This window comes from Miniopterus schreibersii (genome assembly GCF_964146895.1).
Source record: "Miniopterus schreibersii genome assembly, chromosome: 1".
NCBI lineage: Eukaryota > Metazoa > Chordata > Mammalia > Chiroptera > Miniopteridae > Miniopterus > Miniopterus schreibersii.
The window spans coordinates 161,074,546-161,091,464 of record NC_138101.1 but is presented as its reverse complement, the minus strand read 5'-3'; the positions used below and the strand labels follow the sequence as shown (position 1 = coordinate 161,091,464).

The window sequence follows — 16,919 nt, the reverse complement described above, 5'->3', positions numbered from 1 at the left end:
ATGCCAGCTGAATATTAACAAATTATCATAAGGATTCCTGCTTCCAGCCAAGGTGGTAACAGGGACTGGGTTGACATTCCCAACTAAAATGCCCAACAAAATATATGAAACAATGGTTCTGAAGACATTGAATGCCAGACAGTGAAAAATACAGGGTGTCCCCAAAAAAATTTATACACACACTTTGAATATTTATAAAGGCAGTGTCTATTAAAATACATTTCATTTTCAAAACTGAGCTATCAGCTGTTACATGTGTATACATTTTTGGAGGGCACCCTGTAGTGACTCCTGTGAGTCAGGAAACATATGAGGTGAGCCCCGCTTTACTGCCTGAAGAGTTTCCAGACCAGGACAGAGCAAGAGGAGGGCAAGTAGAGTCCAGTGGTCTCCCACACTGGAAAGGTGAAGCTAGTAGTCTGGGGACACACGGCAGAGAATCAAACAGACGAGAGCTGCACTGAGAACTCTGGAGCTCTATAGAAGGTACCTCTTCAGTAACTCAGCTCAGTGCCTATATGTGAGGAAACCACCAGAAAGCACGGTAAGAACCACCCAAAAGAATTAGAACAATCCTGGGCGCTGACACAGGGCTGGGAATAGCACTGGCTCCCACAAACCAGAGAGGAAACCTCATAATTAATGGGGCATTGAGTGGAGCACTCAGGAGAATTTTTGGCTCAAAAGTAGGTCAAATTAAATGCTGCTCTGGCCCCACCTAACAAAAACAAGATCTGAAAGGAGCAAACTATTTTCAAATAACTTTTGTACCCCAGAACAAAGCTCAAGAATATTTTACAAATACAAAAATAACTATTGCCCAGCAGAATAAAACTCACAATGCCTGGCAACCAATAAAAATTAGCATGTATACAAAGAAACAGGAAAATATGGCCCATGATCAAAAGAAAAACCAATCAATTAAAACCTACTCAGAAATTACACAGATGACAGAATTAGAGACCCAGGCATTAAAACAGTTATTCTGATTCTATTCCATAGGTGCAAGAAGATAAAGGAAAGATTGCCATGTTAAGTAGAGATATAGAAGATATTTTTTAAAAGACTTAAATTGAAATATTAGAAATGAAAACTATAATGTCTGAGATAAAAAATATACTACATGGATTAATGGAACAGTAGCCATGGCAGAAAATTAGTGAACTTGAACACATAGTTTTTGGGTAAAAACTATCCAAAATAAAACAGAGGAAAAAAGCTTAAAAAATAATAACATGGAATCAGTGAGCTGAGACAACTTCAAGTGACCTAATATATATGTGTAATTGGAATCTCCAAAGGAAGGAAAAGGACAGGAAAGATTATTTGAAGAAAAATAAACCGAAACATTTCCAAATTTGATGAAAACTATAAATCCACAGATGGGAGACACTTAATAAACCCCAAGCACAATAAACGTAAAGAGACTACACCAAGCTATCTGATCCTCCCCATTCAACAGACAGCCACATCTTGTGCAGTGCCAGCCACGTCTGAGACGTAATGGTTAAGGTCCTAGTAAATGGATTTGACCATATTGAGTGCCTGGGCATCAGGGCTACTTTTAACTCTAGCAAAGCGGATATTGCTGCCATCGATGACCTCTTCATTGAACTCAGCTACATGGTCTACATATTCCAGTATTACACCCATGGCAAGTTCAATGGCCCAGCCAAGGCTGAGAACAGGCAGCTTGTCATTAGTAGAAGGCCCATCCCCATCTTCCAGGAGTGAGATCCCACCAACAGCAAGTGGGGTGATGCTGGTGCTGAGTATGTTGTGGGTACCACTGGTGTCTTCACTACCATGGAGAAGGCTGTGGCTCACTTGAAGGATGGAGCCAAAAAGGCCATCATCTCTGTTCCTTTTGCTGATGCTCCCATGTTTGTGATGGGAATGACCCATGAGAAATAGAACAACTCCCTCAAGATTGTCAGCAGTGCCTCCTGCACCACCAACTGCTTGGCCCACCCCTGGCCAAGGCCATCCATGACAACTTTGGCATTGTGGCTCTCACAACTATAGTCCATGCTATCATTGCCACCCAGAAGACTGTGGTGATACCTCTGGGAGGCTGTGGCATGATGGCTGAGGGGCTGCCCAGAACATCTCTGCTCCTACTGGTGCTGCCAAGGCTATGGCAAGGTAATCCCTGAGCTGAATGAGAAACTCACTGGCATGGCCTTCCATGGTCCTACCTCCTAATGTATTGATTGTGGATCTGACCTACCATTTGGAGAAAGATTCCAAATATGATGGCATCAAGAAGCTGGTGAGCCTGGCCGATGAAGCTCAGCGGTTGAGCATTGACCTATGATCCAGGAGATCGAGGTTCAACTCCTGGTTAGTGCACATACCCTAGTTTCAGGATTGATCCCCAGCGGGGGGCATGCAGGAAGCAGCTGATCAATGACTCTCTCATCATTGATGCTTCTATCTCTCTCCCTCTTCCTCTCTTTCTGAAATCAATAAAAGATATATTTAAAAAAAAAAAAAGTTAAAAAAACCCCTAAAAGGCATCTTGGGCTACACTGAAGACTAGGTTATGTCCTGTGACTTTAACAGTGACACCCAGTCTTCACATTCAATGCTGGGGCTTATATTGCTCTCAACAACTACTTTGTCAAGCTCATTTCCTGGTATGACAACGAATCTGACTACAGCAACAGGATGATGGACCTTATAGCCTCCATATGGCCTCCAAGGAGTAAGAGTGACCTGGACCGCCAGCCGCACCCAGAACAGAAGAGGAAAAGAGAGGCCCTTAGCTGCTGGGGAGTCCTTGCCCCCAACTAAATCGCTCAATACACTGAGAATCTCTAGTCCTTGACACAATTTCCATCCCAGACTTCCTGAAGGGAAGAAGCTTAGCATATACCACCAATAAAGTACACTGTACGCAGCCAAAAAAATATATAAGGTACATCATAAACTGCTTTTAAAAAGTGATAAAGAGCCCTGGACAGTGTGGCTCAGTTGGTTGGAGCATTGTCTGATACATCAGAAGGTGGCGGGTTTGATTCCCCGTCAGGGTGCATGCTGGAGGCAACTGATCCATGTTTCTCTTCTCTCACACCAATGTTTCTCTCTATTTCTTCTCCCCTTCCTCTCTCTAAAGTCATTAAAAAAAAAAAAAAAAAAAAGGATAAAGAGAACAACTTAAAAGCAGCCAGAGCAGTCACTCACCTTGGGCTCCAGCAGAGGGAGGGCAGAGTGGACTCGGGCTGTGTGAGGAGAACCTAGGGTTGTGGGCTTTGGAGATTGAGATTAGAAGGCACCCCTCTGGATTCCTGTGCCGAGTCATTCCCCCATACTGCAGAGGACATCTTTCTCAGGCAGACAATTTACTGCTTTTACCTGGGGGGAGGGTGAGAGCAATTGCCCCACCCTGCTGGAAAACCTCTCCCTCTACCCAGAGGAGTTTCTACAGCCTGAGGTTCGTTAAGAGACTGATAACAAGCAGCTGCCCCACCCTGTGGAGTTTCTACAGCCTGAGGCATATTAAGAGAATCAGATTAATCAACCTGCAGCCAGAGGCAAACCTCAGAGTGCTTTGAGTCTTTGCCTGATCTGCTTCTGGACCCAGGCCTTGGAAAAGCAGACTTTGGTGTGCATCTTGATCCTGTCCAACAGCACACAGCCCCAGCAGAGGAGACCTCAAGCCGAGGGTTGTTGATAGCTCCAAAGAGGGTACTCAAGGCCAGTCACAGTGTCTGGCATGGGCCTGCACCAGAGACCCTCCAAAAAGACTGAGAGTCCTAGCAGATCTACTTAATACACAGAAACAAACCCAAACAGGCAGCCAAAATGGGAAGACAAAAAAACAAGCCCCAAATGAAAGAACAAGAGAACTCTCCAGAAAAAGAGCTAAATGAAATGGGGATAAGCAATCTATCAGATATAGAGTTCAGAACACTGATTGTAAGGATGCTCAACAGCATGAAAAAAGATATGGAAACTATGAAGGAAATTAAGAATGACATAGCGGAAATAAAGAATACATTGGAAGGAATAAACAGAAGATTAGAGAAAGCTGAGGATCGGATTAGTGAGTTAGAAGACAAGGTAGGAAAAATAACTCAATCAGAGATCCAAAAAGAAAAAAACAATTAAAAAACAGGAGGACAGTTTAAGGGAGCTGTGGGACAACATGAAATGTAATAATATTCGCATTATAGGAGTGCCAGAAGAGGTCAAAAATAAGCAAGAGTTAGAGAACCTGTTTGAAGAAATAATGGCAGAAAATTTCCCTAACCAGGTGAAGGAAAAAGTCACTCAAGCTCAGGAGGGACAGAGTCCCAAGCAAGAAGAATCCAAAGAGGCCCACGCCCAGACACATCATAATTAAAATGCCAAGAATTTAAGACAAAGAGAGAATATTAAAGGCAGCTAGAGAAAAGCGAGCTGTTACCTACAAAGGAACTTTTATAAGGCTGTCAGCTCTTTTCTCATCAGAAACTCTACAGGCCAGAAGGGAATGGCATGAAGTAGTCAAGGTAATGCAAAACAAGGATCTGAAACCAAGACTACTCTATCCAGCAAGTCTATCATTCAAGACAGATGGTGAAATAAAGAGCTTTCCAGACCAAAAAAAAAAAAAGGTTAAAGGAGTTTATCACCACCAAACCAGCATTGCAGGAAATGTAAAAGTAATTGCTGTAATTAGAAGTAGAAAGAGAAAGAGAAACATAGGCATAAAGAATTAAAATGGCAAAAGATAAGTATCTCTCAATAATAACCTTAAATGTAAATGGAGTGAATGTTCCAATAAAAAGACATAGGGTGGCTGAATGGATAAGAAACATGACCCAAATATATGCTGTCTATAAGAGACCCACCTCAAAACAAAGGACTCACACAGGATGAGAGTAAAGGGATGGAAAAAAATTTTCCATGTAAATGAAAAAAAAAAAAAAAAATCTGGGGTAGCAATACTTATATAGGACAAAATAGACTTCAAAATGAAGACCATAAAGAGAGACAAGAAAGGTCACTACATAATACTAAAGGGATCGATCCAACAAGAGGATATAACCCTGACAAACATATATGGACTCAATATAGGAGCACCTAAATTTATGAAAAAAAAAATTTCTACAGGACTTTAAGGGAGAGATCGACAGCAAGGCAGTCATATTAGGGGACTTTAACACCCCACTGATTTCACTGGATAGGCCTTCCAGAAAAAAATCAATAAGGAAACAGTCACCCTAAATGACACACTAGGTCAGATGGATTTAACTGACATTTATAGGACATTCCACCCCAAAGTTGCAGAATATACATTCTTCTCAAGTGCACAGCAGTAGAGAGTGGATAAAAAAGCTGTGATACATTTACACCATGGAATACTATGCAGCTGTAAAAAAGGATCACTTATCCTTTGGGACAGTATGGAGGGAATGGGAGAGTATTATGCTTAGCAAAATAAGCCAGTCAGAGAAACACAAGTACCACATGATCTCACTCATATGTGGAATATAATAAACAAAATAAACTGATGAACAAAATAGATCCAGAGCCCAGCCGGGTGTGGCTCAGTGGTTTAGTATCAACCTAGGATCCAGGCAATCGAGGTTCGATTCCCAGTCAGGGCACATGCCCGGGTTGTGGGCTCGATCAGTGACTCTCTCATCATTGATGTTTCTATCTCTCTCTCCCCCTCCCTCTTCTTTCCTCTCTCGGAAATCAATAAAGATATATTTAAATAAATAAATAAATAAATAATTTTTTAAAAACCCAAAAAACAAACAACAACAAAAACCCAAAATAGATCCAGAGATATATAGCAGGGAACAGACTGAGGAATCTCAGAGGGAAGCTGGGGGTGGGGGAATGGGTGGGGAGAGATTAAGCAAAGAACTTGTATGTCTATAAGCTTAACCCATGGACACAGACATTGTTATGGGGAAGGCCTGGGAGTGGGATGGATGCAGGGTGGAGGGGATCATGGGGGGAAAAAGGGAACATTTGTAATACTGTCAACAATAAAAATAAATTAAAAAAAAAAAAATTAAAAAAAAGCAGCCAGAGAAAAAAGACACATTACATACAAATAAAAATAAAGTTAGCAGATTTTTTTTTTTTCAAAAACAATGCAAGTGAGAGGTGGAGTCATGTCTTTAAAATACATAAAGAAAAAATAAATATCAACCTAAAATATTTTACCCAGGAAAAACATCTTTCAAAATTAAGTAAATAAAGCAAGCAAAGAAAAAGCTGTTAGAGAGTGAAACAATGAATCAATACTTTTCCCTAAAGCAACATCTTTTTAAAACTATGTATTATTCATTGCTCTTTTAAATCTAAAGACGTTTAAGTTCTTAAACTAGGGCTGTAATTTTCCATGAACTCTGATGTAACTTTAATCTGAAAAACAGCTTTGATTTTTGAGAAATCTGTAATGAGAGGAAAAACCGTGATTCCCTTAGTTATTCAACAGTTATTTGTAAACTATTATTTTCTCCATTTTTGCCTGGCACACAATAGAAACTTTTATTGTGATCCCTTACAATAAAGCCTTAATAGTTGTTTTCTAAATAATATGCAAAAGCAAATTAGCACAATGCAGAAATTAATTCCTTTTATGAATTTTTAGAGTTCAGCAGACCAACTTGCTAGAAAATCCAAACAATCTTATGACCTGTTTTACTAGTGGTTCATCTCAGATCCTTTTGAAAAAATGTGATATAAGTGTTGGTGAGTCTTAGATTGCTAATGGATATGTTTATATAATTCAAGACACTCAGGTATATGACTGCATTTTAAAAAATGAATAGAAAATTTTGGAATGTAATGCTGACAATATTGATCATATAATTCCTTCAATTATGATGAAAAGGCTTGAATTTTCTTAAATAAAGAATATATAGTGTCTTAAAAAAAAAAATGAGACAACTTGGGATGAAATTAGAAATCAATGACAAAAGAGATGTTTAAAAAAGTTGGTTCTCAAACGTCTCCCATCTCGAACAGTTTGGTTCTCCACCAAGTTGTTCACAGAAGAATGTCTTGGTTGCCAAACCAAACTTTGGTTCTTGACCCAACAACCCTTTCAGGTTGATGACCTGTATGATCAGTAAGGTGTCTCTCATGCAACACACAAAGGAGAGAATGTGTGAGTATGAGTCAGTTTACTGCTAAACCTCTCATACTTAACATCTCAGGAAATTGTTCTGTGAACATTTTTGTGGCTTTTTGTTTGTTTGTTTGTTTTTTGCTTTGGGGGCTCTGGAACAGATTAATTCAATTTACACTATTTCTAATGGGAAAAAATATTCAGTTTTTGAACAATTTCCTTCTCAAGTGAATTAAGTTTGAGAACTGAGGTTCTACTGTAGTACCATCCCAATTTTACAATTTGAGGGAACTGAGGCTCAGTGTATTTATTGTCCCAGGCCACATAACTGATAAGTGGTAGATCTAAGTCTATCTGATGACAAATAAATATGATCATCCTACAAAATCGTTTCCTCCTCTTGACTTTCTGGTTTCTAACTTCTGCACCACCAAGCCCCCAGGCCTGAGACCCTGCCATTTCTTCCAGCTTCAGTGTCTCAGGACAACCAGCAACAGGGCTGGAGACTTGGGGAGGAGACCAGGCAGGCTATCCGCATGCTTCATCTATCAGCCATGGAGTTAATGTTGCTACTAACTTTTAACCCCAACTTTAAAAAAAAAAAAAGTTTATTGATTTGAGAGAGGGTAAGATAAAAACATTGATGAGAAACATTGATTGGCTACTTTCTGCATCCCCCCTACTGGGGATCAAACCCGCCGCAACCCTAGCATGTGCCCCGACCAGGAATGGAACCAGTGACCTCTTAATGCATGAGAGGATGCTCAACCAACTGAGCCACACCAGCCAGGGTGTTGCTACTTTTAATCCTAACTTTTTAAGAGTTATATTTCATTGCCAGGTTGCAGGCCCTGGAGGTGTAAAGCAAGGGGTTTGAGGTCAGAAATACTCGGCTTCCATTCCTATCCTGCTTCCTTACATTCCTGCTCTGTGATCTTGGGGCAGCTTCTAAACCTCTCTGAGCCTCATCTGGAAAAGTGTTAACAACCCCAACCTTTTGGGTTAAAAATCTTGTGAGGGGAGATAGATTCCTCTAGTGATGGACAAGGTTCAGGTTACCTTAAGTTCAGCTACACCTGCCCACCACACTTACTCCATCCATCCCTCTGAGGATAGTTTACTTCAAAACATTTGAAAAATATACTCAACCTTATCAGATGGTTACATCTTTTAATGCTTCCTTAAATTTACCTGTCTGGAATGTCCTTCCAGGAAGTCTTATGAGCCTCAGTGAGACACCCCCCACCAAGCAGCTAAACCAATCTCTTCGGCAACACCACCCTTCTTTCTAAGCCTTTCACATGCTAATGCACATTGAGGACCTCCCAGAGCTGTTGGGGTGGGGGTGGGGGAGGGGAAGCAATGGGGCCTCCCAAACTTACTTCCTACAGAAGGCGCCCACTGCCTGCTATTCATTCACCTTGGGCAATCTTTTACCTACTCTCTCAACTCCAGTCTCCCATTTCCAACTGCCTGAGACAGATTTCCTACCAAATCCAGCTTTCTTCTCTGTCCTACCCCACTGCCCTCCACCCAGGCCCTGGTACTCACTGTCCCTCCCTAACCCGCTCCTACAAAGCTCTGCCAGGCCCAGTGCTTGTCCTCTCCACCTCCTGATGACCCTTAGTCCAGCACACACCAGGGCCCTAAGTGGACCCAATTCTCCTTGTCTTTTCACTCGGCACTCCAGCCAAACCAGGCCCTGCATGCACTGAGTTTTCCCACACCCACATCCTTCCCTCTGCCTGGAATATTCCCCAGCTACCCATCTTCAGGTGCCAGGTCAAGTGCCTTGGCCTCCCAGGGGCCTTCCCAGCTGGCCTGACTGAAGGCTGCTTCATCACTGGTGGTGGCCGCTGCAGTCTTCGGTATATAGGAGGTGGACATAAATACCTGTATTTGGAAAGAATGAGTCTAATCCAACTCCATTTTATAGTGAAGGCACAGAATTGACTGAGGGGCGCCTCCTGTAAGGGCTTCTCTACCAGTTAGGCTTTTTCTGCCACTCGCACTGGAAAGGAAGTCCCCCAGGGGCAGAGTGGGCCACATTCTCTGGGAAAACAACTGCCTAGAGCCCATGATATAGACTCCAGTGTTGACCCGTGCACCAAAGGGTCCTGGATTTGATTTCTGGTAAAGGGCACGTACCAGGGTTGCAGGTTTGATCCCTGGCCCTGGTCAGGTGCATGAGGGAGGTGGCCAATCAATGTGTCTCTCTCACATCGATGTTTCTCTCTCTCTCTTCTTCCCTCCCTTCCACCCTCTCTCTCTCTATATATAATCCTCAAGTGAGGATTAACAAAACAAAACAAAAGATGACACTCCAACTGGGCCAGTGCAGTATGCATTAGTTTTGCAACTGAAAATATTAAAATGTACATGCCCTTTGACCCAGCAATTGCACTTCTAGGAATTTCCCCACAGATAGAGGTTTGTGTGGAATGACCCATGTCAAGGCTATGCACAGCAGGCTTGTTTGAAACAGCAAGACTGGAAACAATCTAAATGTCCATCAAAAGGGAACAAGCTAGATAAACCAGGGCATAGCCACAAATGGAACAGTATAGAGATGTTAAAAAGAACACAGCCAGTCTGGTAAATGCTGATGTAGAATAACCTCCAAGATCTCTGTTAAGTAAAAGAAACAAGGTACAGAATAAGGTATATGGGATGAAAAGCTACATGAAAAACTATACACACAAATATTTATAAATGCTCAGAATATCCCTGGAACTTGTACCAGGTGCTAGGGGGTCGGGTTGGGGGGAGACTTAATGCTCAATATTTTTTTTATAAAACTGAGTTAAAACTCACATCACATGAAACATTTTAATCATTTTAAATTGTACGATTCAGTATATCCAGTGTTGTTCAACCATCACCTCAATGTAGTCCCAACATTTTCATCACACAAAAAAACCCCACTCCTGTCCCCATTAGTAGTCACTCCCTATCTCCCCTCCCCTAGTCCCTGGCAACCACAAATCTGCTTTCTGTCTCTACAGATTTGCTGATGATTCTGCATATTTCATATAAATGGAATCATATAATATGTGATCTTTTGTGTCTGGCTTTTATCACTTAGCATGTTTTTGAGGTTCATCTGCATCGATCCTTTTCATGGATCTTTACTTTCCATTGTATATATGACTATACCACATGTTGTTTATCCATTGATGGACATTTGGGTGGTCTCTACCTTTGGCTATTGTGAATAGCACTACCATGAACACTCGTGTACACGTCTTTGTTTAAATACCTGTATTCAGTTCTTCTGGGTACATATCTAGGAGTGGGATTGTTGGCTTATCTGGTAATTCCTGTCCATTTTTAAGGACTGAAAACTGTTTTTAATATTCTTTCGTACCTTGTGAATCTCATACTATGAGCATTGTGAGCAAATATTAGCTTTTCTAAAAACAAAAACAAACTAAAAAAGTAATAAAAAAATGAAGGTGTACATTTACATTTAAAAACAAAAACAAAACCCTACCTATGTAAATACAGGGAGTTAATGCTAGATAAGAAATTAGCAAATATTTATCTACATGATTCCTGGAAGAAACCTGCATTTTGGACTTCCACCTCAATTCAAATTCAATTCCTTTGTTTCACTGTAGTTCCAGCAGTGGAGTATAGGGAGACCTGGGTTCAAATCCCAGTCCTGTCAGTTACAGCTGTGCATCATTGTATAGGTTACTTAACCTCTTTGCATCTCAAATGTAAAATACAGGAAAATCATCATTTCAGCCAGCTGTGAGAGCTGAATGAGTTCTGAGACATGTTCTGCCTAGCCCTGAGCCTGGCACACAGCTGGCAGCCTAGGTTAGCAGCCTTATGCAGGCAGGGTGTGGGAGCTACTCTCTGCTCTACTGAGATTACTGTGCTCTGCAGCATTTTCACATCAGCTTCTCTGATTCCCCACATGCTCAAGAACTCCTACAGGCCTGGCCCTGATGAGCAGAGTTCCCCTCCCACAATATTTCATCGCCTCTAGTGCCAAACAGTAAAGAAGAGAGGCCAACCAGGGTGTGAGGGGACAGAAACTAGGGTCAGGTGCTAGGAAACCGGCCTGCTGTCTGCCAGGGACTACCCTATGACAGGGAGCATGGGTTTGCTCTACGGAGCTATAGAGCTCAGAGCCACATATGCAGGAGTTGAGTCAAAGAAAAGGAAGACAGATTTGGGTTTAACCGGAGGCACAACTTAAATTTTTAGTTGACAGGACATAATGCCAAGCATTCTTGTGTAATTCCACACAAACTCTCCCCACTTCACAAATTAAGAAATTGAGGCTCAGGGTCCTTAGTCACTTTGGACAAAGTCACAAAAACAATATAAAGTGCACCAAGGCTTGAACCCAGGCCTGTCTCAGTCTGGAACTTGGAAGCTTAGCCTCTCTGCTAAGAGGTCCATGGCCAAGTGCCTGACAAATGTTAATTATCACTAATCATTATCTGATAACAATATTGCTGTAAGTAGAGCTGGAGGTGTAGCAGTGGAATGAGCCATTTGGGGTATGTGATCTGAGTTGCTTCTCCCCAAATTCAGGAAGAGGCTGGATTAGCTTTTGGTGGAGATTCAAGTGTTTGATGAAGGCAGTTGGATTCAGGTCCTAGGGTGCTAGTTGCTAGGGTACAAGGAGAGTCCCAAGGTCTGCCCCTGGAGATTTGGATGTAGTTGTTTCCAGATGGGCCACAGGAGTCGGTCTTCAAAAGGCAATTCTGGTCTGCAGCCAAGTGTGAGGTTCATTGGCTTGAGAGACTGCTAGGACCCCTTCTAATACAGATTCTATAATCTGCAATGCCCAGCCTGGGGAAACATACTGCTTCCTTAAATCCCTAAAGTCTAAAAGAGAATGAATGCAGCTGCTCCCTTCCCCTTATGAATAAGAGGCTTTGGGAGGCAAAAAAGACTGTACAAGGAGCCTGACTGCCACCTTCAGTGGGGAAGGTAGAGCCAGCTCCTCCTCCCTCCTTGCCCACCCCCCACCTTATGCAGAGCCCCAGTCCCCAGAAAACTGTCACTTGCCCCAATGGACTCTGGTCAATCACAACTATTCCTACTTTTAACCCCTAGGTCTTTCTCAGAAACTGTCTAGTAAGGCCAGCTTCCTGGCATGCCAGGCAATTCTGCAATTTGTCTGGCCTTGGGGGCCCTCTCCCAGGCCCTGGGAGACCAGCGACTCAGGCAGGGAAGCAGGCCAGAGTGGCATTCTCAGTGACCTTTGGTTCACGGGGAAGGACTTGAAACCAGTAAAAGTTTAGCAAGTGCCATTTAATCGTTGCCAGAACTTTTTTCTTTTTCTTTTTTTAAACACACACTTTCTGGAGGATCATTTGAGGGCTCCATATGAAAAGATATTTGATTAGTTTGTTTTTTCATAGAAAGAAAATTTCCAAGCCATCTGCCTTTGAAATTAAATAGAAAGTATATAATGAATTCAATGCTTGGCTGTATGACCTCAGATGAGTTGATTTTAGCCGCTGAACCTCAGTTTCCCCATCTGCAAAGACCACTGGCCCAGTGGTTGGATAGGAACAGGCAGTGGGGCAGGGGCTCTGGCTGCTGAGAGGGGGGTGTAAGATGGGAATCAGAGTCTAGGAATCTTTGACCTGCCCAGACACCTCTTTTGGGTTTCTGATTGTTGTTTTTTAATCTTCTGCTTCTTTCAGGTTCCTGGTATCCCACTCTCTCTCACTTTGGGAGAGCGAAGATAAAGCAGTCATTGACATGTTAGTATAAAAATACCTTTCTCAAGGATTTTTCCATGGTAACCCAAGCCTTTCGTTCATTCAATATTCATTACTAAGCCCCCAGGACCTGAACTGGGAGCTGAGAATTCAAAGATGAGAAAAAGATACCACCCCTGTCCTCAGGGTCCTCCCCTAATTTTCAGCCATGTGGGAACAGAAGAAATTAATATTATGTGGAGGGAGGGGGGAGACACTGTCTCTTAGGAAGACTGGGTTTGAAGTGAAGTTCTTGATTTTATTCCTTTGCTGATTTCATAATCACTCCTCCTGTTGCCCTAGAGCTTTGAGGCCTTCATAGAACTTCCAGAGCTAGAGTCTCATTTAACACTGGATAACACTCAGGAGAGCCTGAAAAGGATCTCCAGTTTTACCATGAGAAAACAAAGCGTTAGGGAGATTAAACTACCTGCCTGTGGTCACACAGGTTGCCATGGCCATCTAAACTCAAACCCGGGTCTTCTGGCACAGCTTTTTTGGTTAATAGTTTGCTTTGGATGTGAACCTGGGATCTAGGTAACTGTGTGACCCAGAGTAAAGGAGGCAAAGGGAGGACAGAACTCAGGAACTTTGGGTTGAAAAGATCCAGTCTCCGATCTTCACCTGCCACCATTCTGACCTTGACCTTCAAACTAGCAGTAGGGTGAAGGGTAATAATCACAACCAAGAGTTTACCATGAGCGCCTACTTAGCTTACATAACACATCCTTGAAGTTGTGCACTAGTATCCCCATTTTACAGAATCCTGTCGCAGGGCTATTTCACTTTTCCCATCATCCATTTCATCCACTAGTAGCTAGGCAAGTTCCCTAATACTTCTGGGTCTCAGTTTTCTAATATTTAACTAGGAATAGCAGGAACAATAGGAAGATTATGTCAGACTGCATATTAACTGCCAGGGGCAGGAAGGAATAGGTGCTTTATAAATGCCAGCATCCTGCCCCTTTCCCTTCCTGAGACCTCTTGTACCCAAGTGGAGCTTAAACCTGCAAGTGCCAAGAGAATACAGTTTGGCTACAACCCAGCCTTTGGGTCTACCTACCTTCTCATTACCCAGGCTTTCCTGACAGCGGAGAAGCTGGGGTAGAAAGTAGCTATGTATACCCTCAGGATGCTGGGTGGGTCCCAGGGCAGCATTTCTCAGGAGTGAGGCGATCTGACTCTTTTCCATCCCCTAAGAATGAAACACCAAAGGATAATGTATATACAGTAAGTCAAAGAGAAAGGGCCATATTTCTATAGATAATATATTTCTATATTCCTGGGGCCCCAGGAATGGCCCAGTATTGTTTCAGCAAAGGTTTATTAAACATCTACCACTGCAAATGCCCATCACTCATCAAGCTCTCTGCAGAGATTGAGAGGTGAGGTTGATTTGCTTAGCAGGATTTGTGGATATTTCTCACAGTCAGGGATTTTCCCATCTGGTAGGTGAGACTGCAAGACAGGTATTCCCAGGCTCAAGAGGACATAGAGAAGTCCCTCTGAGAGCATCTGGGAAGAGGAGTGGGGAGTGGGTAAGGGAAGATCAGGAATCTAGGGAAAGGGTGGGGGTGGTTCCAGGCAAAGGGAACAGAAATGTGAGCAGCTCAGAGCTGATGGGAAGCCTGGCACCAGGGGAAGAGAGGGCACTGATGGGGTTGCTAGAGGTTGGGCTATTAGGTCACAGTTGGAGGAGACTGAGTTAAAAGTCCTCACTCTCTAGCGCCCTAGTTGGTTTGACTCAGTGGTTAGAGTGTTGGCCTGTGGACTGAAGAGTCCCAGGTTCTATTCCAGCCAAGGGCACGTACCTCGGCTGCAGGCTCGATCCCCAGCCCTGGTCGAGGCGCATGTGGGAGGCAACTAATCAATGTCTCGCTTACATTATGTTTCTCTCCCCCCCCCCCCCCCCACTCTCTCTGTAAAGCAATGGAAAAAATATCCTTGGGTGAGGATTTAAACAAACAAAAAGTTCTCACCTTCCAGGCAGTCTGCCAGAGTTGCAAATCCTGAACTCTTCTCTCCAGCCCCATTTATATCAAGCCCCAAGTTGGTGGCATCACGGGGTACCCCCGCCAGGCTGGGCGGGAGCGTTGCATGTATATAATCTCCAAATCCCTCTGGAGTCAAAGGTTCTTCCATTTCCGGGGCTGTGGAGGACACAAGGAGGAGTAAGATAGTTGCTGCCTCCAATGTGCATAAGAACTAGTCACACATACAGGAAGCTTTCTGAAGCACTAAGAATCCTGGGATAAGGTGTTTCTTACGAAGGCAAAAAAGAAACTGGAAATAATGCAAATGTCTAATAACAAAAGCAAAGTCAAATTATGGCACATCTCATGGGGGTTAAGCACTCATGAAAAATTATGACTAAATAATTTAAAAAGAAATGCTCATGATAAGTTTAAGGAAAAGGGGGCACTGAAACTATATTTAGCATAAATTGCAATTTTGTTTTTTAAAATATACACAGACAAAAGATTAGAAGGAAATGTTAATAAATTGCTCTCTAGATGGCAGATTGTTTCCTAAACTATTTTATAGCTTACAACTATTCAGCAATGTGCATGTATTGCTATTATCATCAGGAAAGTAATACATATTTTAAAATAATCATCAGCTTTATGCCGTGGAAAAATCAGTGATGGGGTCAATTGTGGACCCTGTGTCATTTGTCACCTCTTTGGGCCTCAGCTGCTGCCTCTATAAAATGGAGACGTGAAGGGCAAGATGAGACTCCCTTTCTGAAAAATTCAAACTGACTTCTAGAGGATACCTGAGTTTAGAAAACTGGTCAGGCTCCTCTTCCTGGGGGGGAAAAAAAAAAGGAGCTGAACTAAAGCAGGAATCTGAGGAAAGTGAGGATTTGGATTGATAAGGCTGGAAAAGCAAAGGGGAAAGAAAAAGGGAGGGTGAAGGAGACGAGGGATAATATTGATGGGACAAAGTTGGTGACATGCCTGGTGGGAAGATCTAGGGAAGGGATGAGAGAGATAATGCTAGATGGACTGTTCTGTGAAGGATGGTCGGGATATCTATGGTTCACAAGGTTGGCTCCACCTGGAGGTGCCAGAGGCTGGAAGTAGGTAAAGACTTTTGGGTAACGTGAAGCACTTCTTGTGCAATGGCAGTGCCTGCTTCCTATAGGAGGCAGTTTCCCTCCTCCTAGAGCCTGAACCAAATGCTGGCAACGGGGCTGGTGGGAAACCAGAGTTCTTCTGCCTTAGCCACCAGCACACAGTAGGTGCCCAATGATTTACTGGGAGAATATGTCATTGAGAAAGATATTGCTTATTTCTAGTTCTCAATTTACTTACCTGTGAAATGGCAGGCTAGGTTATAATTTGTTGCAGAGACTAAATCAGGAACATTGTATACCCCCCACTACTCCTGTGCGGTAGTGCTAGCCTTATTTAGCAGGTCGGCATATCGAGGCTCTGAAGGGTTGAGTCCAAGGTCTGGGATCCTAACTGGTTTGTGACAGCAAACCCAACTTCTCCCTCTCCACCGACGCTGTGGGTCGCTTCCAACCTTAATGCTCAGGTGCGACGACCTGGTTTGGCCGGAAAAGTGAACAGAAATTAGATGCAGGGAGACACTGCCGGTCTCTTCAGTTCCAACGGAGCCCCTGGCCGGGATTCCCCGGGTCGCAGTTGGAGTTCGGAGGCAGGGGCGCCGGAGAGGCGTCCAGTCCTGGGGCAGCTCCGCGTGTCCAGACGCTGCTGCGCTTCAAGCGCGACCCGAGGTGGGCACAGGTTTTTACCAGGCGGCGGCACTCCGAGCCGGTTTTCAAAAGTCAGAGGAAAACTGACCCGGGGGCCGCGCCCTCGAGACCCGCGGAGGGGAGTCACTACCGCCCCGCCCAAGCCTCGAGGCTGCTCTCCCCTCCCCCCGCCACCGGGCTCTGAATAGGAGGGGGTAAAGGTGTGTTAATGTGGGGGGCATTTAAACCGTGGCAAGGGGCCCAAAAGCTGGGGTGTGGGAAGAGGAACGGACGAATGGAACCTTCTCGTTCATTCGAGGGACCCCCCCCCTCCTGGGGCTAATAACCATTTGGATCCCGAAGACTCGTTTCCCCGCCCGGAGTCCTATTCAGTGACCCGCACTGG

General features: G+C 43.5%; 1 long non-coding RNA gene across 2 annotated transcripts in view; it reads right to left on the bottom strand.

Annotated features, from left to right (window-relative positions):
* LOC308549273 overlaps positions 1–16,919 on the bottom strand; it is a 28,744-nt gene that overhangs the window by 10,590 nt on the left and 1,235 nt on the right. The window contains exons 2-4 of one of the 2 annotated variants that reach the window (XR_013997746.1): positions 16,128–16,363; positions 14,790–14,960; positions 13,874–14,005 (exon numbers count right to left, since the gene is read on the bottom strand). This is a non-coding gene — a long non-coding RNA (uncharacterized lncRNA). The remainder of the gene's footprint in view (positions 1–13,873; positions 14,006–14,789; positions 14,961–16,127; positions 16,364–16,919) is intronic. The other variant, XR_013997747.1, reaches the window with a different exon arrangement.